Source organism: Dermacentor variabilis, chromosome 7 (genome assembly GCF_050947875.1).
Source record: "Dermacentor variabilis isolate Ectoservices chromosome 7, ASM5094787v1, whole genome shotgun sequence".
Taxonomy (NCBI): Eukaryota; Metazoa; Arthropoda; class Arachnida; order Ixodida; family Ixodidae; genus Dermacentor; species Dermacentor variabilis.
This window is the reverse complement of record NC_134574.1, coordinates 10,803,308-10,827,723: the sequence shown is the minus strand read 5'-3', so window position 1 is coordinate 10,827,723 and position 24,416 is coordinate 10,803,308. Positions and strand designations below refer to the sequence as shown.

The 24,416-nt window shown below is 45.8% G+C and overlaps 1 protein-coding gene and 1 pseudogene across 4 annotated transcripts in view; both read left to right on the top strand.

Annotated features, from left to right (window-relative positions):
* The window catches only part of Plc21C (Phospholipase C at 21C), a 571,303-nt gene that overhangs the window by 220,623 nt on the left and 326,264 nt on the right, over nucleotides 1-24,416 (top strand). The gene's annotated exons all lie outside the window — the stretch shown is intronic.
* On the top strand, nucleotides 8,016-12,144 carry LOC142588007 (uncharacterized; annotated as a pseudogene).

The following is a 24,416-nucleotide window of genomic DNA, read 5'->3' as shown; positions in this document are numbered from 1 at the left end:
ATTCAGCAGGATTGCGTGGCCTTGGAGCAAAATACTGGTCATTACAGGTTGTGAACATGGGAATTGGTGCCGAATCAGGTCGGGAGACAGAGCAGGCGGTAGGGATGCCATGGTTTGCATTTTCTTGCCGCACAACTGCTTGAATAACGCAAATAGTGGGCGCCGCCTGGTCAAAGGTTCCGTCAGGGGGTCGTAGATGAAGAGGGGCCAAACTCGCCGCTTCAGTCTCACGGCGAACGATACGTGTGACGTTCTCTTGAAATTGTCGTGTGGTGGTAAGAGCGGAGCAAGAGGGTGTGGCAGGGGTGTTTGGGAGCCGGGAAAACTGTGAGACGACACGGCGGCATTCTTTGACGATGGTGTCGATGGTAGAAACGTCGTTATGGAGGAGCAAATTTAAAGTGTCGTCCGCGATGCCTTTTAGGATATGGCCCACCTTGTCAACCCCGGTCATGTGCACGTCGACTTTCCGGCAAAGCGCGGGCACTTCCTGTATGTAGAAGACATACGATTCAGTCGGCGACTGGACACGGGTAGTAAGCTCTTTTCGCGCAGCCTGTTGGCGACCTGACGGGTTGCGAAATAGGTCGCAAAGCCGCTATTTGAAAATGTCCCAGCTGGAGAGCTCGATCTCACGGGTGCGAAACCAGACACGCTGTGTCCCGTCCAGATAAAAGATTGCATAGACAAGCATGATGGTAAGGTCCCAGTGGTGGCTTTGACTAACACGCTCATACGTGCAGAGCCAGTCGTCGATGTCAACGTCATTTTGGGCGGAGAATGTCCCAGGATCACGGAAACTGGGAACCGTAACGTACGTAGTGGTTGGCGCTGCAGGTATAGGTGATGACGGGGTGGTTCCCTTGGAAGCCATGGCTGGGAAGACGACGGTGCGGCTGCTTCGGAGCTCAGTGGCGAGGACAGGGAACATTCCACATCCACCACAATGTTACGCGAAGGACGAGTCAGTAAGACGAGCAACTGTTTACAAGTTATATTTACAACAGCGTTGCAGCGCTCACCGGTTAGATTCACAGCGCGAGCCCAGTTCGTTCTTCCTCCTCTTTTCTCGAGTGATGGCGCCCACGTGCCTTGTTCAAAATCAAATACCACACGCGTGTAGGAATATGCAAAATCTAACAAGCAATACTAACACCAATCGAAAGCAAAGGATACAATTGTATAACAAGCATCTTTCCTGATGTTTTGTATGTGTAAACATTCATTGCATCAATTTCTATTGTTCAACAGCACTGCACAAATAAGCATGGTCAGGTATACAAAACACTGTCAGGTAGCTGGTTCTACAGATGTATAAGTATCAAAAGACATGAATGCTCACACAAGATAGAAGTGGGCCATAAGCAGCAGTAACGTTATTAGAAGGCATGGTATAATACCACTTAAGAAAGAATCGAGAGGCTTTTAATGCAGTACCTCATGCCACTCTAATAGGAGGAACCATGAGCAAAAATACTGGTGGTACAGCACGTAAGTGAAACCGTAACTTTTTGAAAGGCAGAAAATTTCAGGTGAGGGTTGGAGGTAAATTTCGCCCACCCACACCAACAACACAGGCACCTACAAGAAGTACTACAGTTTATGGGAAAGCTATCTTATACAGAAATCAAGAATGATGCAACAAGCTCTTGACAACGCGGTAGACTTTCTTAGCCAGTCTGGCCTCTCATCTTCTCATAAGACAGCTTACATCGGCATCAGTAATAAGCCCAGAATAAAGAAGTACTCGAGATTGCACATTGTGCTTCACATAGCTGGACAGATCAACAGCCCCAAATCCTTGGCTAGTGTAAGACCAAGATGGCAGAGCCAGCACATGGGCGAAACAATTATGCCATGCCTGCATGACCCAAATTTTACACTCAGTGAAAAGAATAATCTCAAAATCATCAAGGGTGGACGAGCACATATTGAGGAAAATTGCAGATGCTGTACTTGTGTCTAAGGCATTGTACGGTATGAATTACCAGCAGCGCACAAAAAAGACAACTCATCGAATACAGGCGCCGGGTACCGATAGGTCTTTCTAATTTTACCATGTTTGAAGACCTGTATGAGAAAGAGCAAACGAACAAGCACCGAGACAGAGTAGAATTGGAGTCTGCGGCCCAAATTCTTTGCCTCAAAACCTCGGAACCTGGTTGAAAGATACTATGCAAGCTAGCATGTGAGATGCAAAGATGACTACCACTTCCTTCAGAAACACAACCTCAGGTTCACCTGAACTTGAAAAATAACAGGCCCATATCGTGCAATATGGGGGTAAACAATTAGGCCAGGAGACTATATGCAACTGCCAAACAACAGAAGAGGTTGCTAATCATGACACAAACAAACATCAGGCACATGTAGTACACTGATGTGGCAATAACAGTGTAACAGTAGTGTAATACTACATAAAATTAATTACCATACAAGCTGGAAAGCTGAACTGAGAGCAATCAATGCAGCACTTACAGTGCAAATTTGCAGACTACAACATCCTGCATGCCTGGGTGCATTCACCATAAGCTGTCGGGGCCTACACATCACACAAGGTTGTCAGGAAGATTGGGAGATTGGCATATGACTTGCAAGCACGTGGCCAAGAAATTAAGTTACATGATACATAGCCATGCAGATATTCCCGGACACAAGTGGGCTCACGAGCCAAAGAAATGAAAACTCGATGAGTTGGCATGGATTCATTATTAACTACTGCGAAAAAAAAATATACAATGGGCAGGATCAATGCACTTTGTTCATTCACTTCGTTCTTGTCCATTGTCTTTCTGTTGCGCTGTGATTAATGAATCCATGAGGCTGCACAGGAGAACAATGACCTCCCCTCAACCCAAGGCCCTGATTTCACATACAAATCTATAGTGTACTGAGTATAGCGAAAATGAGGCAATGTGTACTGTTTACCAGAAAAAAAGACAGCAAGAAAGTAAGGCAAAAATTGATGTTTAATACAACCAAACATCAGTAAAAGTGTTACAGAAAGAAAGCACAGATAAAAATTCCAAGTGTAGGGAAAAGCATACAATTACAATCATTACAATCGCCAATCATGCATGCCAGCACCTTTAAAGAAACACAGTTCTTTTTCCAAGAGACAGACTGACAGCTTGCTTATGCAAGCACAATCTTCCAGTTCCATGGCATTGGAAAAAAAAAAAGCTTGTTTATTGTAAGGTAGTCGCATGCACAGTTGGTGATCAGACGGCGTTTTTCCCCTGGACTTGTATATTTATTTGCATTTTCTCTCTTTTCTGTTTCTGATTGTTTGGTTTCATCAGGCACTGGTGTTTCTCAGGCTTTCTTGCTGTACTACTTTCTGGTAACCTTTAGGCACTGGTGTTTAGATTTAGATAGATTACTGCATTCTCACAATAAACGTTTTAATTAGAAGTTAGCATGCCCTGTTCTTACTGCTTCACACTGTACACTCTTGCAATATTGCCGAAATAAGAAATAATATAAGGTACACAGAAACATCATAAAGGCCATTAAAGTGACGTGTTGCCGTCTAAAAAAGTAAAGAATAGCCTGGCTGCAAACAGCACCAGAGAACACATAGGATGAACAAGAAAACCGAGATGATCTAACAACCTAAAGTTTAATGTACATGCCGAATAAATGCTGGGTGACAATCAATAAACTGAAGATACACAAAAAGGAGAAGCAAAAATTAATGTGTGTTTCCAGACAGGAAATGCATCCATGTCTAACGGAGGCCATGCTGACAAGGTTCTCCCAGCGTTTTCAGATCTACAGCTTCATAATTTCTCTAGGCAGCCGATCTGCGCAGAATACTACTTTAATAAAGGGAAAATGACACATCCACCCAAACGTAGCTGATTGCTACGAAGGAAACCCATACGGGTTCCTCGAAAGAAAAGCTTCGCAGTTGAAGAAAAATTCGTCCTGCGAAGCTTTTCTTCAACTGCGAAGCTTTTCGTTCGAGGAACCCGTATGGGTTTCCTTTGTAACACTTAGCTACGTTTTAGTATTTTCCCTTTATTAATTACTTCTCTTCACCTTGCGGGTTTCTGCAGAATTATTATGGCAAACTCTTGCCTTTGCTTCTGAGTTGTTGATAAATTCGGCTTTGCCTGCCATCTGCTATCCGCCTGGTTAACTCAGATGGTAGTGTGGCTGCCCCGGAAAGGCGGTGGTCTCGGGTTCGAGACCCGGACCAGGACGAATTTTTCTTCAACTGTGAAGCTTTGCTTTCAAAGAACCCGTATGGGTTTCCTTTGTAGCACTTAGCTACGTTTGGGTGCATGTCTCATTTTCCCTTTATTAATTCTCTCCACCTTGCAGGTTTCCGTAGAATCATTACGTCGGAATGCTAGCTTCTTCCTTTACAATGCAAGCTCAGATGTCGAGGATGCATTGCAGAGGAAAAAGCTAGCAATCTGTGCAGATCGGCTGCCTAGAGAAATCATGGAAGCTGTAGATGTAAAGACACTGGGCTTGTGTGAGCATGGCCTCTGTTGCACTCTCAGAGATGGATGCGTTTCCTGCTGGGATCTGTTTGGACACGCATCAGTTCTTGCTTCTCCTTTTTGTGTCACTTGGATTTATTGCTTGTCAACCAGCATTTACTCCGCATGTTCAATAAACTTTCATTTGTTAGTTCGCCTTATGATCGTCTTGGTCTCTCGCAGAAGGTTGTACATTCTTTTTGCAGTGAAACTGTATATGTCTAGGCGAAACACTCGCGGTCCGACCACAGAAACCCTACTGCGGGGGTATGAGCTATTGCATTCGTCTTACGTGACGGATAGACAAATTTCTTGTTGGGTAGACATAGAACTAATTACGAATTTAATACATATGTATTTATCTATGTATTATTGCAGGGAAAGGACACAGAGGGGGACATGGTTAAGACAAGGTAATTATGTCGCAGCAAAGGTGGTGTGGGCCATTGGCTACACTGATAGTGACGTCGTTTCTCTCTCGCAGCAGAGCGTGCGTGCAGCAGTCTCTCTCCGACTTCGCAATAGGTTCAAAAATGTGTCCGCGTATTTAATTAAATGAAATGTTCGACCCCGGTGTGTCACTTCGTAACTACAGTGCATAACCGAGTCATAAATACTATGATTAACGCATTACGAAACACAAATGCGTAACATAATTCACGAAGACTTTGATGGATGGATGGATGGATGGTTGGATGGATGGATGGAGAGATGTTTCGAGAGCCTGTTTAGGACCGCGTGTTCGGCTACCTTGCCGACGCAAGACGTCGGCGAGATCGGTCTGAGGTTATTGATTTTGGGTGCCTTGCCAGGCTTTCAATAAATAAATCATTTATTTCAGTATCAAAGACACTTGGTGGGTACAGACAAAAAGCCATTCATCAGGCTTGACGAGGTCTGCACCCCCGAATACTGGCAGACAAGGCGCATAACAAATACAGCACGCCAACATAAATAAACTGAGCAGTGTACAGAAGTCAGGCGTATATATATATATATATATATCGCCTTCTTAAATCAGCTGCTGTTGTCATAAATACTAGTAAAAGAAGCATAACAACAAATCATTGCGTAAAAATAAATAATAAAATAAGAAAGAAATACGCTTGAACACACGACAGGGTCACATGAGTACATGAATACTGCATGATATTACACGTTCTATTGCGAAAGCAAAAAGCACCAATAAATAGAACGTCACAGCAAAGCAAATAAGACAATTAGGTGTGGCATTGGGTTATATTTGGAACTCTGGATGAGCACGAGGAGGGCCGTTTTCCAGTCTTCGTGTAAAGCTCCGTTCGTCCAGATTTTGTTAATTTCCTCTGTGAGGGTTTCGATGAAGGCGTTGTCTAGGTTTCTAAGTGCCTTGTTAGTTACGCCGTCCGGCCCCGGCGCTGACTTGCTGTTTAGGTTCTGAAGCGCCGTGCGTATCTCTTCGGTTGAGAAGTCCCGATCTAGCTCTGGGTTGGTCTTGCCGCGATATGCTTCAGTGGTCGTGCCTCTAGCATTTTTAGCCAGCGGGAGGTACTTGTCGGCGAGACGGTCAATGAGCTCATTTTCTGTCGTAATCTTGAGTTCCTCGTGCATGATCCTGTTCAGCGTGCGACCCTGGTCCGCTTTGGTTCTGGTTCTGTCTAAAAGGTGTTTGAGCAGGTGCCAAGTTGTCCCGCTGTTCATGTGACCATCCGCGGCGTCGCACACTTCGTTCCATTGCTGGTTAAATAGTTGCGTGCAATATTCTGCAATCAGCGGATTGAGGGAAGAAATTATTTTCCTCAGCCGTCGATTATGTCTTTGTTCTTTTCATCTCCTGCAGGGTTCGCACAGCCCCTTGAAATCCGTGAATATCCTTGATATTGACAGTATAAGTTCAAGGGCCCTTGAAACTATTTGAATACCCGTGAGCTCCTTGTAATCCTTGAAAATCCTGTGGGATTTGTTCTACTAGAGAAAATTAACGACGTAACTCCGCAAGTCACGCTGATTTTAAAGGCCCTTTCGCTTACAAATGCCCATGAAAACAAGCTGTGTTGACTGAAGGGCAACATCAGCAAGTTTCAGTTTTAAATCCCGCAGCCCCTACGTCGTCTGGCAACTAATATGCATCGGAAATTGAATCCAATCCAATGCGAGGCATATCGGTCGGTCGGTTATAGTGCCTAGAATATTGGCGGCAAGGAGTTACGGAGTCGCCATCTATTGGAAGCGCCTCGCTAGCGTAGTATAAGGGATCATGCGGCGCGCTCCTCATAGGTTTTGTTGTCAGCGCTCACTGAAAACACCACGCGCCAGCTCTCCCGGACATTTGTGTAAGTACTTTCGAAACGAGAGAAGAGAATAATAATCTTGGGCAAACTGAAAGCACACAATCGTTTACAGACGCTATCTCTTTACCGAATACGTACAGTGAACGCCACTGCGCGCGGTCGCCGCGATGGAGTCTCCCGAACCGCCTTCTTGTGTGAAAGGTACAGGTAAACGCTGAGAGCAAACTATGTGAAATATGTTCTTACAGTGTTTGTATAACTAAATGGAGCGTAAGAGAACGAAGCCTCAATGCAGCGATCGCGCAGATTCGCAGTGACCGACTGCGCGTCATCATGCTTGTCCGCGCACTGTTTCGCTTTCTCCGCACGCACGTTTACGCACCGTGCCATGAGCTTTAGGCCGCAGAATATGAGAATTTGACAGTATACAAGCAACCATTGTTGCGTGGGCGCTATCAGAGCTGTTCAAAAATAATTTCATTGTAGAGACTTCGATGCCTACGGGGACTGTGATGTGCCGCCGCGACGATTCAATCTTTTTTTCTTCTAAATTCTTTGACCTTTCAATATTATTTCTCGAGTTGCGTCGCACTGTATGTTTATCGGTGTTCTGAGCGTGCACTTTCCCGCTGCTCCTATTTAGTATTCCAGTGCATTAATTCATAACACAAAGATCACCATATGCCATGCTTTCTTTAAATGTGCTTCTTACTGCTGCCTTTCCACTCCACTGAACTTGGCAGTATCTATATAGCATCGATAAGTTCATAGACCAAACCGGCGTCTCAGTGCCCGTTTTCAGAACATCGCAGACCTGGCGCCGTAGCAGAAATCTTTCTCGCATCTCTGCTTGCTGCATACCCGAGTTGTAGCCGATGACTGTTTGCCGGTTTTATGTTTCGTGAGCCAAGCTTCACGCAGCTTCTTGTCCTGCGGCTACGTGTCACTGACACCAGCCTCCGTTACGTGCGTCCGGCCCTGCAGCACCGAGCAGTAGCCTACCATGTTGCGCGCCTTCAAAGGCAGCCACTACCTATTGTAGTGCTTTCAAGCGTTGTAAAGGAGACGCTCAAAGCGGGAAAATTTCGTCACTAAATGAGGACCGCGGCGTACGAGGGAATTTAAACTCGTTTTCAGCTCGCTTCGGCGCGTCCGAAGCAGCCGACGCGGCCGCTATGTCCTCGTGATCCCTCCTAGCACGTCACGCCGACGGTGGCGCCAGCTTTTCCAGTGGTGGAGCCCGTGCCTCGGCATGATCCGGCACAGTCTCGTAGAGCAGCGCACCAATCGGACGGCGGCGGCAGGCATCACTCTCGGTGCTACCGCGACACCCGCGCTCGGTGCACTAGTAAGTGCTCTTTTAGGCATTATAGTTGGACCGTCTGTTGGCCTCGTGCGTGCCATTTAAGGGAAGTTCGCGTTTGCGCTGTGTGTTTGCTTTGACAAGATGCCAGGCGTGAATTTCAGCCTGCATGGCTGCAACATACGGACTATCGTCACTGGGTGAGACCGGAACCAAGCGATCCCTATCGAGCAAAGTGCGCAATATGTCAGGAGACGGTCGACATTGCAACGATGGGGGAATCTTCCTTGAAGAGCCACCAGAAAGGCGCGAAGCACCGATCCAAAACTGCAGCAGGTGAGGGCTGCTCAACCGCCGCAAGTTTCGTGCAAGCGGGAAATCTGACGTCCGCGACTGCTTCTAAGCGTGAAACCACGGCAACTTCCTCTCGGGCTGCGACACTTGACGAAGACTGCAGAAAGCATGATTCCGTGATCGAAGCCGAGATATTGTGGACGATGAAAGTTGTGTCGTCACACTACTCCTACAGCTCCAGTGGATCCATTTCCCAGCTATTCCAAAAGATGTTTCCGGATAGCGAGGTCGTGAGAAGCTTCACTTGCTCTGAGAAAAAGTGCGCGTAGGTCGCGTGCCATGGTCTGCGCCCATTTTTCACTTCGCAGGTACAACAAATGATGGAGAAGTCTGACAATTTTGTTCTGCTTTTTGACGGAACCTTGAATGAATACCTGCAAAGAAAACAACTTGATGTTCACGTCAGATTGTGGAACAACTGTGAGGTGACAACCAGATCCCTGACTTCGACATTCATGGATCACAGCACAGCGGACGACCTTATGCAGAAGTTGACGGAAACACTCGCGTCCTTTCCCCTGAGCAGGATTGTGCAGCTCTCGATGGATGGCCCGAATGTCAACTGGAGTCTTTTCAACAAGTTGCAGCAGCACATGAAGAATGACTTCCAAGTCCAGTGCTTGGATATTGGTTCATGTGGGTTGCACACAGTGCATAATGCTTACAAAGCAGGAATGCATGCGACGAGCTGGCCAGTTGACGCCTTTCTGTCGAGCGTATTCTCACTCTTCCATGATGCACCGGCCTGCCGTGAAGATATTGTTGAAGAAACAAGGAGCAAGCTGTTTCCACTTCCTTTCGTACCCCACTGTTGGGTCGAGAACGTGCCAGTACTGGAGAGAGCCCTGGCTATGCGGGAGCATTTGAGGCACTACACCGAAGCAGTGAGCGACCATAGGCTACCCTTGCCGAAATGTAGAGCGTATGAGAACGTCAGTGCTTTTCTAAAGGACCAGCTTGCACTTGCGAAACTCAACTTTTCCCTAAACTTGCAATGGTTGTGCAGCCTTTCTTGACTGTTTTTCAGAGTGATTCTCCGAAGACATTTTTTTTCGCGAAAGAGCTTGAAACTGTCTTCAGGAGCCTCCTTGCAAGGTTCATGAAGCGCTCGGTGTCGACAGAAGCCACGAGCATCACGAAACTGTTGCGAATTGATGTTCATGATACTGCCAATACACGTCACTCGAGAAGGTGGACGTTGGAGGGGTGGCTGAGAAGATCTTAAAAAGCGGAAAAGCGAGTACCAAGTGTGTTTTTGAATTTTGTGGGTGAGCGTCGGAAGTTCATTGTGAACATGATCCTGAAAATTATGGAGAGAAGTCCTATTAGGTACCCTCTGGTTCGAGGGTTGTCATGTTTCGACCCCAGAGATATGTCAAAGACAGAAATGTGCCTTGGGAAGCTGAAAGTTGTTCTTAACTGTTTAATTGACCGCAAGCTTCTTTCTGAGCACAAGAGCGATATTGTGTGTGCACAGTACATTAAGTTCTGCCAAGAAAAACGGCATGAACTGCAAAACTATGAAAGAGATCAGGAACGCCTTGACGTTCTCTTCGTGCGCCTTTTGAAGCATGACCCAGCATTCTCGATGTTATGGGAAGTACTGAAGGTCCTTCTCTTGCTTAGTCATGGGCAGGCTTCAGTAGAAAGAGGTTTCAGTGTAAACAAGCAGATCGCGGTCGAAAATATGGCAGAGCTCTCGTATATCTCACAACGAGTCATCTGCGAGGCCGTGAAAACCCACGGTGGGCTGCTTAACGTTCCGCTGTCGAAAGAACTGAAGTCATCAGTGTGCCAAGCCAGACATAGGTATGCATTATACATGGACGAGCAGAAAAAGCAATCTGTAGCACAGCAGGTAACCTTGAAGAGAAAAAAACTCGAGCTAGAGCTACAGAGCATGCAAGAGAAGAAGACAAAGCTCCAAAAAACTCTTAAGTGCTTGCAGGAGTCAGCGGATCGCTTTTCGGAAGACGCCGAAGCAAAAAATGACCTGACTTGTCTTGTCAAGGCCAATAGTTTCCGTCGAACAGCCGAAGAAAAAGAAGCGGAGATAACAGCTCTTGAAAGAGAAATTAATGCGAAAATAGGGCTCCTTTTCGAAGTCATGTGAGGAAATAAAATTACGCTAACACTCCTTGAATTCTGCCTTTTTGCATCCTTGAAATCCTCGAAATGTCCTTGAATTTTCAGCCAAATATTGTGTACGAACCCTGCTGGCAAGCTACTAGACAACTTAGGTCACTGGGTTCGCGGTAGAAGACGGGACGACGACAGCATGACATGGGTATGTGATGACACTGGCCTGACAACGATGGATGGGATCAACCAGGAGCACATACCTGTGTTCCAAGCAAGTAGGCAACTTGGACCACTGGGTCGAAGTAGAAGGAATGACGATGACCACATGATGAGTCAGATCACGAAGCTGGACTGATAACGACTGAATCACTGCGACCGCATCATGATGGTGGTGTGACAAGGAATGCGTGATGACTGTATGGCGACGTTGAGATGATGAGAGCTGGATGACAAAGCTGGACTGACAAGGACGCAATGACCACGACGGCATCAGAACCATGAGTCCATACCTAGTGACCCAAGCTATTAGACAATTTGGGCCACTGGGTACAGGGTAGAAGGTGTGACGAGGACGGCTGGATGAGAGTGAGATCGCAAAGCTTGAATGACGATAATGGAATGACCACGACGGTATCACGACCAGGAACACATACCTAGTGGCCGAAGCAAGTAGACAACTTGAATTACTAGATGGATGGATGGACGGACGGACGGGCGGGCAGGCTCAAAACGGCTCACATAGGCTAAGAATGCTATTCGCATTAAACGAATTGTGTTTCTCATTACTTCAGCATTTTGAACCACGGTGAATAACAAAGCACAAAATGATGTCTGTCAAAACGTCGATGAGTGAGCCAAGTGGGTGAGCATTAGCATGCGGGTCTCTTGTAGAAGCAAACCACCATTTCTCATGAGGCACAGCAAACGGCAAGTGTTGGTTTGGTCTGGGCTTAAAGGGACCGACAGCTGGCCAGAATGTGTTGTGAGATGTTGATGGGAATGAAAGGACCATGATGTATAGTTATAGAATCCAGTAGCTGTGATTTAAGTAAGAATTGTGATTTTAAATTGGCAAAGACACTATCAAAAACCAGTAAAGGCCTGAACTGGTAGTATGGACTTGGTACTCCAGGTGTAGTGTATAAGATTACTCTACGTAAGTCGGCTGTTAATAATTACCACATAATTATTCTTAAATCTGCAGTTCATATATTGTAAGGCTTTTGCACTTTATTCTATGCATATTACAAAGTAAAGAAGTCCACGCTGCGGCCGTCATGCATGGCGGCACACATGATTGCTTTTGTACGCGTGCAAAATTCTGAGCACACATGCGAGCTAAAATCTTTTGCTCCAGCTCGCTTAGGTCTTCGAGAGACGACGTGCTTTGGAAATCAAAAGCACACGCATAGTTACGGCAACTTGCTGAATTGTGTGTCACGTGTAAAAGCACCATTCCACTTCACAGAACTTGGCATGGCTAAAAAACACGCTTGTGATAGATCAAAATTCTTTAACAGGAAACCACGAAAGCACATATCAATATTGTAGAAATAATTTAACACTTATGAAAACATGAATCGCAGGAACATTGACTTGATCAACAAAATAGTACTTTCGCTCAGCTACGACCACACTTTTATGCCTCCCACCAAAGCTGGCATATAATTGGTATTGCACTCAGCTATCACGGTTTCCATCATGCTTCCGTCAACAATTTCTTGCTGCAGATATAAATTCTCATAAAAATTTTACAAGGCGTCTTTTGCGTTGCTACTGCATGATTCAGCACACTGACCGGTAGGTAAGCTTTACATTGCATTAGATAAATGAGTACCATAAAAATTGGTTTTCAGTCCCTTTTAGGCCCACGTTCTCACTTTGAAGTGCCAAAATGAATAAAGTTTCCCTAACATACCGCATACTGGCTATTTTCAACAAGCCACTATTAGATGGCACTAGTTGACCTACTGACAATGCTATTATTATTACAGTATCATGTGCTTGGTACTGAACTGCAACTTTGGTGGCCAACTTCAAAGAAGCAGCATGCCAGAGGGTGTAGCGGGCAGCAAGCTGCAACATGAAGTCGTTAACCACGCGCGTGAAAGGAAGTTTGGGTCCACGAGCGATCAACCAGCAACTACCATTTGTGTTGCATTTGTGTTGTGGTGTTGTAGCGGTCACGTCATAGCTGGATAGCGAGGGTGTAGCGGTATTTGTTTCTTGTAGGAGAATGATTTGGGGTTTGTCTTTTTTTGGCTCGAATGTATTTTTGCAGCGAGGCCTTTTTGCGGACGTAGCCCTTACAATTCCATTGCCAAAGATGAAACGGTTCAGTTTGCACAGCCATCTTTGTTGTTCGCATTTAGTGGCCTCTGTGAGGCAACGTTGTTGCTTTGTCCATCAAGGGACAGCGCCCGAGGTAGCTTGGTGATAGTAGACTGTGAGATCACAGAAGGGTGGTCTGCCATTTCTAGCGCGTTGAGCATTGCCGCGTGGCTGTTGATCGTCTCCATCATGTGGTTGATTTGTAGCGTTATCCTGTCGTAACCTTCCTTGAGGGTCCCTACAGTCGTCGCAAGTTTGTCTTGCTCTTCCTTCAATAACGCGACGGTAGTTGCAATCTCGCCGAGCAGTTCTTTGATTTCCCTAATGTCGCTGTCTGTACTCTAGAGATGTGTGTTTGTCATGCCTTTTCTCTTATGCGGACTGCGCGTGGATTTCGCTACCGGTACCTCCACTACCATGGGTTCTGATGTGGTTTCGGTTTGATTAGAGTCGGAGGTTGGTGGCGTTTTGAGTTGTCTGATTTCCCCGACAAGTTGTGTGTATGTTTGCCTTAACTCTTTGTTTTCGTGTTCCAGTCTTTTAATCGTATTTGCTATTTCTGCTTGCTCTGGGCCGTGCCGTCGGACTCACCGGCTGGCGGCGTGCTGTTGGTGCTGCTGTTCTTGTCACTCCTGTTGTTGCTGCTGCTGAGCTCGTTGGGCCCACGTCAACCGGTCATCACCGCAAACTTGTGGGCTGTGGGCGAATTGTATTCTTGACGTGGATCTCTGGCTCGGGTTCTTGGAGCGCCCTCCGTACCGTGACGACGGGCGACCGCGGTTCCTCGATCTCGAGTGCCCCCGCTCGCCGGACAAGCGAGCATCTGCCTTGGCGACCACGTTGTCGTTGATGGCGCTACTCTCGCCGTTCTTGAGCGGCGGGAAATCTTGCTGACTCAGGGCGATTGGTCCTGATCTCGCGGTGCTTTTGCTTGCGTTAGCTGCGATTCTTCTTTCAACTAGGCTTCTTCGGACGACGTAGGGGAGTTGTAAGCGGTTCGTGCATTCCTTGCTGGCCGTGACGTGATTTCTCTCGCAGAGCGCACACTTGATCGAGGTGCACACATGGTCTGCTTTAGGGTTAGCTTGTCCACATCCTTTGCAAATGACGTCGTCTGGCAAGGGGCATACGTCGGCAGGATGGCCGAGTCTGCCGCACACATGGCGATCTGCTTGCGGTAAAGAGAACACTTGATCAGGGTGCTGTCGCATCTGACATAGTTCGGGACTCGAAAGCCGTCGAAGGCGATAATGACCGTGCCAGTTTCCTTGATTCTCTTTGCAGCCAGTGCGAGCCGGTTGCGTGGGTTGACAATGTTGGGGTTTATGGAGTCCTGCGTCTCATCGAGCGGAACCCCTATAATAACGCCCTTGCACATTTCGTGCAGCGCCGTCCTATATGCAGTGGTTTCAAACCTTTGTTTTCTTATGGAAATGTTGCTGATCCTGAGGTATTTCGCTGCGTTCGCTTCGGACGGTGTGCTGACCACCATGATGTTTTGCTTCAAATTGGGGCAAATCGTGTCCTCTCTTCACTCGTTAGGTTCGATGCAAGCAGCCATGCAAATTGCTTTGGTGAGCGTAAGTTGGCCTACCTTGGTTATGTTGATTCCGCCACGTGTGTGAATCACGATCTTGATGTCGTCTTCAGGCAGCGTGGGCATCCTGCTTGCTTTGATCACGAAGTTTCTCGCTGTTGAGACGGTTGCGTTCGTATTTCCTCCCTTTCGCTGGAGGTTGGCGAGGTTGGGCTAGCTCAATGCAGTCTTGATTACTGACGGGCGCGGCGCCACGATAGTCCAGCCGCTGTCTGCGGTGAAGTCGGCTGGGCTCATGTCTTGGTCTTTGACTTCGTATGCCATCGCTGTAGGGTCGTTCTTGGGTAGAAGGCTCGTTTGTTGTGATCACAGCTTGGGCGCGGGGAGGTCTGAGGTTGGCGGCGGCTTGGTCGAAGTCGAGACGGGCGTTAGTGGCGGCAGCCGTACTCGTCGTTAGGCTTAGAGCCCGTGGCGGGCGGCGATAGATGAAATCACTCGTAAAAAAAGTCCAGAGGTCACGCACTTGCTGAAATGTGGTCTTCCTAGGTAAAAAAGAACTTCAAGAATTCGATTCCGAGTAGAAAAGGCACAAAACTGGGCAAAATGCACACTTAAATTAGCGAGACAGCGGGAGCCGGCACAGACACGTCCGCAGCAAGCACATGCTTCTTCTTCTCCACTTTGATGAACCCACTGAATTAGTACTAACTACTATGAACCACTCATTGCACCCTCCATGGTGGCGACTATGCGAAGCGCGATGTGTGGCATTACAAATAAACAATGTGATAAACCCAAGCCAAACGTGTTTGTAACTTCATTAAGAAACAGACGTAACCAATAATTGAAAAAGACGTCGGAATTAACCCAGTCATAAACAGTGGAGCCGCACATTTCAGCTTCGCCGGTTTATCATCTGTACGGGGTGCATGGGCAGCAATTTTTTCTGATATTGCTTGTTCAGTGTTTTATAATGTTGTGCCTTTCTTCCATTCGTAGCGACTTTTTTATTCCCCCTCATCTAATACTCCAACCTTGCAGCCTGTAAGGTACATAAGTAAATAAGTACATAAGCACGTCATTCATTCATCTGCATGCACCTCGCACCATCCCTCCCTCAGCGAAAGTGACTGTGTTGTCTCATAGTGTGCATCTGCATCAACTGCTGTTTGCATTTTGGTATTTTTTGTGAACAGTGTAGCGCATGAACATTACATGATATTAAGATCGTTACCTATGTGGTGCATAAACAAACCTTGCAAAAGATGACATGTTGGATTGTGAAAAATAAGACCATTTGTATATATCGCAGTTACTTTAACAGCATTTAATTGACCACTTGGCAAAAACTTCACTTCACATAGGTTCCAACATGTGCACTGAATCTGCAGTTGTTTCGCTTATTAATGTGTGTGTGTATATATATATGTATATATATAAACACACACACATACACATACAGCACAAGTAAGAAATAAGCTCTGAGTGCAGACACAGCACCACGTTGCGAAGTCCATCTCACCGTTGTCGGCGAGTTGTAAGGATTGGGGTTGGGCATGAAATAAATCGTAGCTGGCCCATGCCGTCGTCCAACTCATCCACACTGAGGACGTTGTTGAAGGAAGAGAATTGTTCTCATCGAGAACGAGGAATATGGGATTTATTTACAATATCAACATGAAGGATGGAGAACGTTACAGTTCATCAGTCTAACATGACTCAAAGAGAATGCACACTCAGCAGCCGCGCAATGGCTGCTTAAAAACACTCTGTCCTCCCTAGATCCCTAGGCGAGGGAAAACGGCCGTTCAACCTTCGACCAATGAGAGCGTCCAAAGTCATCGTTGCCGACCTGCCTTTGAGGGGGAGGGTTTACACACTCACTTCCACACAAGTTTCACTGAACACACTGAGGTGAGAGGGTTCTCGCAGACAGGAGTATTGCCCCAAGCAGGCGCCTCTTCATTCCAGTGTTGACCCCGTAGCAAGTGGCCGTCCTGTCTGTCCATTGACTGTGACGATTTCCGGGGCCCATGAGACCGCACCGCAAAACATCCTGTTCCAGGAGTTCGCTTGCTCCAAGCCAACCATGAAGTTAACGGCGAATCCACTAACAATATTTGGTCCACCGACCTCGTCTAGACATGCTGGCGCCGTACGGCTGTTGACACGGCGCATTGTCGTTTTTACAAAGCGAGTCATCGCAGCGGGCTGGGGAGGGTTCCAAGGTCGCTTCTCCAAACATCGCCACCCCCACAGCTGTGGCAGGCTGGAAAAAATTTTGCAGGTTGGTACCCCTGCAGGCTGATCATAACAGTACATAGATCGAAGGAGTGTTTCATGTTCAGCTGCAAAGCACGAGAGTCAGGCACGATTACCTATGCTGACTGATATGCCCAGTCAAAACGCTCCACTAGCAGCATCCTTAGCATTTCACAGGATCTGATGATTCTATTCAGGCACCAGTTCTAAGTTCAGCTGTAGTACCCAGTCAACATATTTTTTCGCCTGATAGGCATGTAACTGAACCAATTGGTTCAATGCAGGCACCTTCACACCACATGACTGATGTGCCCAGTGCTCATGCTTTCTTTGAAACATTTAACGCTCATGTCTCCGAGCCTTCTTGCTTACATACAGTTCTTCGTAAGTCTTCGCTCCCAGTTGTGTCTGAGGAGCACGTCAGTGAATCTTCAGATTCTTTTGATTCCTGTTCTTCGCCTTCAGAGTCATCTTATGGGCACTTCAGAGAGCTAGAAAGCTCACATACAAAGTCCTCAACTCCACCCCCCCAGTTTCGTTTGGTGGGTGCTTAACTGAGCAGCAAAGCTCGCATATCAAGTCTGCATCCCCGCCCCCAGTTTCATCTGGTGGGTGCTAAACTGAGTGGCAAAGCTCAAAACCAACAGAGCCATTATTGGCACTGCGGCGATCAAACAGGTGGTGCCAGAAACTGCGTCATTTACAAGATCTTATTTCACATGATGTGTCAGTATTTCATGTCCTCATGCCATGTCAGTATTTCATGCTAAACCTGGACAGGTGTTCAGATAGTTGACTGCTGGGCACTCCATGGAGTTACATGTATCTGGTGCACATGTTTAAATGTTGTCTTATATTTGCATTTAAAAAATGTTCATTTTCTTATGTGTTTTCATGTGTAAGCCGAGTGCTTTCATTTTCTGCTTTTGTTCGCCAGGGTGGATAGAGCAGAGGCAGTGTTGTGTCATTCTGAAATGTTTATATAATGCTTCTTGTGTAATGTCATTCGGAAATGCGTAATGTAATTTAGAAATGTATAATGATGCCGCCTTGTTTCTTGTGTTGAGATTGTTAATGTCACAATTTCTCAAAATAATCTTAAAAAAGGGAGGGATGGTGTTGTATCGTCAGTTTTGAAACCGAAACCGTATCTGGCCTTATCTGAGCTGCCCTCAGGGGGTGCTGACGTAACGATGCTGGCGATGTAGGCGGTGAAAATTAAAATGCAGTGATGGGCAGAAAGTAATAAGAGTACTCGGAGAACTTCAGAACATGTTCAGAAGTAGTAGGCGCTTAGATGATACCGTGCTTACCCAGTGCATAGAAATAGCTAAGGCGGAAAATAGACCTCTGTATTTAGCCTTCCTGGACATAAGCAGTGCATACGGCAACGTGAACAGGGAACTCCTGTGGAACATATTAAATGATGAAGGTATCAGTCATGAGGTAAATGATTTCCTACAGGGAGTATATTCAGAAAATAATGTTGAAATAACATAGGAAGAAGTTAAGAGTACAACTGTTGAGGTACACAAAGGATTAAGGCAAGGTTGTCCTCTATCACAGCTGCTGTTCATGCTTTATATGATAAGTATGGAAAGAAGGCAACAAGGAAGCAATCTAGGGTATAATCTGTCGTACAGATTAGGCAGAAAGGTTGTTGAGCAACGACTACCGGGTTTAATGTATGCGGATGATATTGTACTGTTAGCAAATAGCCAGGAAGATTTGCAAACTCTGGTTAATTATTGTGGAGATGAAGGAGACAGTCTAGGTTTCAGTTTTAGCACAGCTAAGTCTGATAGGATGTTTTTCAACGATACACCTGATCAGGAACTTACAATACAAGGCCATGAAATACCCCGAGTGGCCAAATACAAATATCTTGTAGTATGGACAAACAAAGGGAAGATGTACACAGAAAAGTACGAACAGTCTCTCATAGCAAAAGGGCGAAGAGATTCTGGGATAATGAAACATAGGGCATTGTGGGGGTACAACAGGTATGAGGTAATGAGAGGTATTTTGAAAGGAATACTGTAATGGTGACGGGGCTTACTTTCGGGAATGCAGTCCTGTGCTTAAGGGCAGAAGTTCAGTCGAGAGTAGAAGTAAATCAGAGAGCTGTTGGAAGATCAGCACTAGGAACCCACGAGAAAACCACAAATGAGGCAGTACAGTGGGATATGGGCTGGGCATCGTTCGAAGCACGGGAAGCTGAGAGCAAAATCCTATACGAAACATGCCTGAGGAAATTGGACGATAACAGGTGGGCAGCTAAGGTATTTAAATACTTATACAGAAAGAGCATTGACTCACAATGGCGGAAAAGAACTAAGAAGCTAACCAGTAAGTATGCCAGACACGAGGATGGAGAAGGACAGAGCATTAAACGACAGTTTAAAAACGCGGAAGGTAAAAATTTGATAATTTCAATGGAAAAGAAGCATAGTGTTGAACTATATCGATACTGGAAACAGCAGATCAGGAAGGAAACATTTTAACGATAACTCAAGAGGCAGTGCCCTACTCTTTGAAGCTAGGTCAGGATGTCTCGGAGCGCGCAGCTATAAAAAGAAATTTAACGAAGAAGAAGACGCATGTACAGTGTGGTGTAAATTTGTAGAAACAATAGAACACATCATACTAAAATGTGATGGTATCCATCTCGATGTCGATGCGGGCACAGTCATGTTTCCCGAGGCCCTAGGGTTTAGAGATAACAATAATCATGTAAATAAATATGCAGTGGAAATTAGCAAAAAGCGATTGGAAGATTGGGGGCTCAAAAGCAGAGAGGTGACATAAGGTTAAAAGTCTAGGAAGAAGTATTTAAAGAAAATGGCTAATTTTAAGACCTTACAACACAGTTAAACAAAAATAAAAGGCTGAGCATGGTGGCAACTGCCATCATCCTGTTTCAAAGGGGATGCTCTTACCTTCCATCCATCCATCAGTTGCACCACATAGCAAGAGCTTGACTTAAAAATTGTAACAGTGCAAGCACATGGATCCACAAAGTAACAAGGATGGGACAAGCGCTCTGTGGATGCATGCATGCATTTACTTTGTGGATGCATGTGTTTGCACTGTTACAATTTTTAAGTCAAGTATGCACCAACTCGCCCAGAAAGAAGTTTTAATAAAGCAAGAGCTTGGTGGCATAACATGGTGGCATGACGGCGCCTCCAGCCTCCGTCCGTCCGTCCGTGCGTCCATTTGTCCGTCCGTCCGTCCGTCTATCCATCCATCCTTCCATCCATCCATACATCCATCCTTCCTTCCTTCGGCCACCGTACCGGTATTGGGGGCGAGCCCCACCACTGGAAAAGCTGGCGCCACCGTCGGCGTGGCATGAGGGATCACATGGAGACTGGCTGCGTCGGCTGCTTCGGAAGTGCTGAAGTGAGCTGAAAACAAATGTTGAAAGTCCCACCTGCGCTGCGGTTCTGATTAAGTGGTGAAGCATTTTCGCCTTGGGTGTCTACTTGACAACATTTGAAATCACTAATAGGCAGTGACTGCCTTTGGATGCGTGCAACAAGGTAGGCTACTGCTCGGTGACACAGTGCCAGACATACACAATGGAGCCTGGTGTCAGCCTTATTCACATGTAGCCACAAGACAAGACGGTGCGTGAAGCTTGGCTCGTAAAACTTCGAACCGGCAAAGAGCCATCGGCTACAACTCAGGTATGTAGCAAGCACAGACACAAGGAATATTTCTGCTATGGTGCCAGGACTGCGATGTTTGGTGAGTAGCAGAAAATGCGCACCGAGACGTTTGCCCACGCTCCCTGCCCGGCTAATGTCACGACAGTTTGGTCTATGAACTTGTTGATGCTAGACACTGGCAAGTTCACTGGAATGAAAAGGGAGTTGTAAGAAGCACATTAAATAAAGGCATGGCATGTGATCATGTTTGTGTTCTGAATTAACGCACTGGATTACAAAAAAGAAGCAGCGCGAAATCGTCCGCTGACTGCATACAGTGCGGCACAACTTTAGAAATAGTATTCAAATGTTGAACAATTTAGAAGAAAAAGATATTGAATCGTTGCGACGGCACATCACAGTCGCCATAGGCATCGAAGTCTTTTGTTAAAACGAAATTGTCTTTGAACAGCTCTGATAACGTCCACGTAACAATGGTTGCTTGTGGACTGTCAAATGCTCATATGCTGCGGCCTAAAGCTCACAGCATGGTGCAAAAATGCTCTCAGTAAAAGCGAAACATTGTGCGTGGACATGCATGCAGACGCGCAGTCGGTCACCGCGAACCTGTGCGATCGCTGCATGCATTGAGGCTTCATTCTGTTTTGCGCCATTTGGTTATACAGACCCCCCACTGAAAAACATATTTCACATAGTTTGCGCCCAGCAATTTCCAACCTTTCACGCATGAAGTCGGTTTTCGAAAATTGCGGAAAAAATTGAGAAAAGGACCATTATTTAAGGCGTGAAGCACCACACATGCACACAGTGTGCTCAAATACGTGCGTAATTGCCAGAGTTTCAGGTTTTGTCAGCGTCAAAGTATGTTTACATGGTTTCGTGGGTTCATGTACAATGCATATGATGCATGCGATACCCACGTACTTAATCGGACGTATAAAAATGTTAACATTAAGCAGTAAAAATGTTAATCCTTATCAGCAAGCCTGGGGTCCTTTGTGGCCTTTCTCAGCCATTATACTCCTGCACACAAAACGTGCGAGTAGCCGCTGCTCATGCTTCCAATATTGAGGATGTGTCCAGCAGCAGCCAGGATGGAGGCAAAATGCAAGAGGCCCATGGAGAGATTCCTCATTGGTGTTCCATAATTCTCGTACGGGCACGGTATGTTGCAGCAGTCGCGGGACACTTTTTTCGTTTCGGGGTGCTTGGGTAATCGTGATGATAGATTTTGTTTTTTTTTACAAGTATTGTTCCAGGAAGGCACATATAACGGCTAACAAAGGCCTCTGGAGAGCATGTGACATTACAATTGTTCCCGTTGCTGCTTTGGTGCCCTAGAGGTGCCGTCAATAATATGAAATAATGACACGTTATTACTAGTGAATAAAATCTAATAAAGAAATAGAATCATGCAGAGGCGGCAAGTTCCGGCACAGCGCTACTGCGCCCGCACGAGAATTACGGAACGCCAACGAGGAATTTATCGGCCCACATACAACTACGATGAAAGTGCATGTTAAACATTCCCAGGCGACTAACGTTATCCGGAGCCATCCACTACGACCTCCCTCATAGCTTTAGTCGCTTCGGGACATTAAAAACGTTAACCACCACAAACTAAATCAGTGCATGCGGGCGTACATTCGAAGCCAAACGACTGCATCCGTAAGTCATAGTGAGCCTTGCAAAAGCGTAAAAAATGTGCTAACTTCTTGTGGAGCTCAAAACATAGCATGAATAAAGTCGCTTTTACATCAAAGGTCAGCTGCAGATACTTACACTTTCGCCGCAAGACGAAACTACATGAAACAAAGAGAGCACATTCGAAAAAAAGTCAACTTGAACATGCTAAAAGCATGCACAGGATGAACACATACACTTTTTCGAAGCGGCAGGCATGAACTAGGCTCAAAAGAAGAGTTTGTGAGGAACCATGGCACTTCACAAAACCGTGTGTTTTTTGCCACTTCCTCGAAGTCAGCCCGCCCAATCCTATGTATCCACACTTTTCTTCTTTGTGCGTTGCGCTCGCCGGATGGTAAAGAAAGAAGCCTTTTGCCGTCGCCTAGTCAGTTGCGGCAACCGAAGGCGCAGCAGCATGGCCCCACAGTTAAGTTCTCGTCCCTAACACAATCGATTTGTTCCACTAACGCACTCGATCAGTCCATTTGCACGTACTTTCATTGCGCAGAGCCAACAATGGCAGTCGGTGCATGCTGGAAAGAAAAAATATACAAAATCACGGCGCTTGCTTCCATGTGACACAGATTGGCCAATGGGGGAGCGGAGGAGGCTGGGGCAACAGGAGGCGTGGAAGAGGAAATGTCGGGGAGAGCGGAGTGGCAGGATGATCTAAGAATGGCGCTACTTTTGGAAAATTGAGGGGCTTTAGCGCAGCTAGAGCAGTGCACTGGCCTCGGCTATGGAGCTGGTTATGGCTGGTTATGGCGAGGCACGACGGCACCGTGAAACGCACGAACAGGCGCCAGAGAGCTGCACTCTAAAAAAAAAAGGTTCATTATATGCATTGCGAGGAAATTTTTGCTTCATTAAAACAATGTTTTCAATACGAGACATCTATCGGAACTTCAAGTGGAATCACGAGTGCTTTGTTATAAATATTAGTTCTATATATAAATAGTTCTATATATATATATATATATATATATATATATATATATATATATATATATGAATAGTTCTGTATATATTGTTATAAATATTAGTTCGTTATATCCCATTTCATTATAATAAGGTTTTACTGTATATATTTCTACAATTGAAGTTACTAGCTGAACAATTGATTCAGGTTTGCGTTGGGGCTAGTTAGAATATCATACTTATACTGATGCAGTGTTGCAAAGTTGAAACATATACAAGGACGAAAACAGCTTTGTCTCTGCTGCTTTCGTCCCTGTGTATGTTTCAACCAATCCGTTATCCTGAAACTCCCTTTGATGTTGTGGGAGTTTCCACAACATCATTGTTTCCACATACGTCTCGCGCCAACAAGTTCCTAATCGTGGCCACGGACTACCTCACAAAATGGACTGAAGTCAAATTTGTCCCCGACTCTTTGGCACAGCACCTCCTAACTTTCCTTAATGAGTGCGTCGTTTTTCGCTACGGCACGCCACGCTAGCTCATCACCAACTGCGGCACAGCTTTCATGTCGCGCATATTTGAAAACCTATTAAATGAACATGGAATTCGTCATGCTGCAGCCACCAATCAGCAATCACACACAGATTGGGAGAGCATACAAACTACACCATAAAGGACATCTTTTCATATGTGAGTCCAACTCATAAGGACTGGGACAAATACATCGCCACTGCCGATGATATCATACTATCATCACCACAGACGGTATGAGTGCTGAAGGATCGCCGTTTGCTTTAGACCTGCAGCTGCTGTGCGAGGTAGCTGTCATGCCCCAAGTTCAACACTTTGTGCGGCCGCAAGATCAAGAAAAGCACCACTTATCACTTCTGTCAAAACGATGATTGTTGGTGGTCGCCTTGTAGAAAAAGGAGCCAGTTTCGTCGTTTCCTGCTGAGCTGGCAGTGTAGCCTTTGGCATTACAAGCACAGGGTAGCCAGTAAAAAGTGACACATCCGTGGGCATGAGTCGGGAACACACAACTCATTTTTAACACTTATTTTCAGGCAAACTAAATGACTTGCACTGATATAGTTTGGCACTGATAATCAGTGCAGAAGACAACATAAATTCAAAATTTTATCAAGGTCAGCAAACACGGAATAATTGCCGAAGTTGCCCTTTAACAAATTTTTTCGCTGCAGTTCCTGCCGCGAAATTGTATAAATCCTTGTTTCACAGTAAAATGAAATATGGGGCATTCTTTTGGGACCCCTACTCTTTCGCACTTAGGTATTCAGTTTTTTGAACTTCAGAATAATGCTACACATTTCATCCTTAACAATAACAATTGCACAGATAGAGTCATATCTCTTCTCTCATGCCTTAAGTGCGTCCGTTTTTTTTTGCTTTTCCATCAAATTTATTACCGAGAGCTTCGTATCAGTTTTTATTCTTAGGACATTGCTAAAATGAAACACCTTTCCGGCTGCGGTTTCACTATTG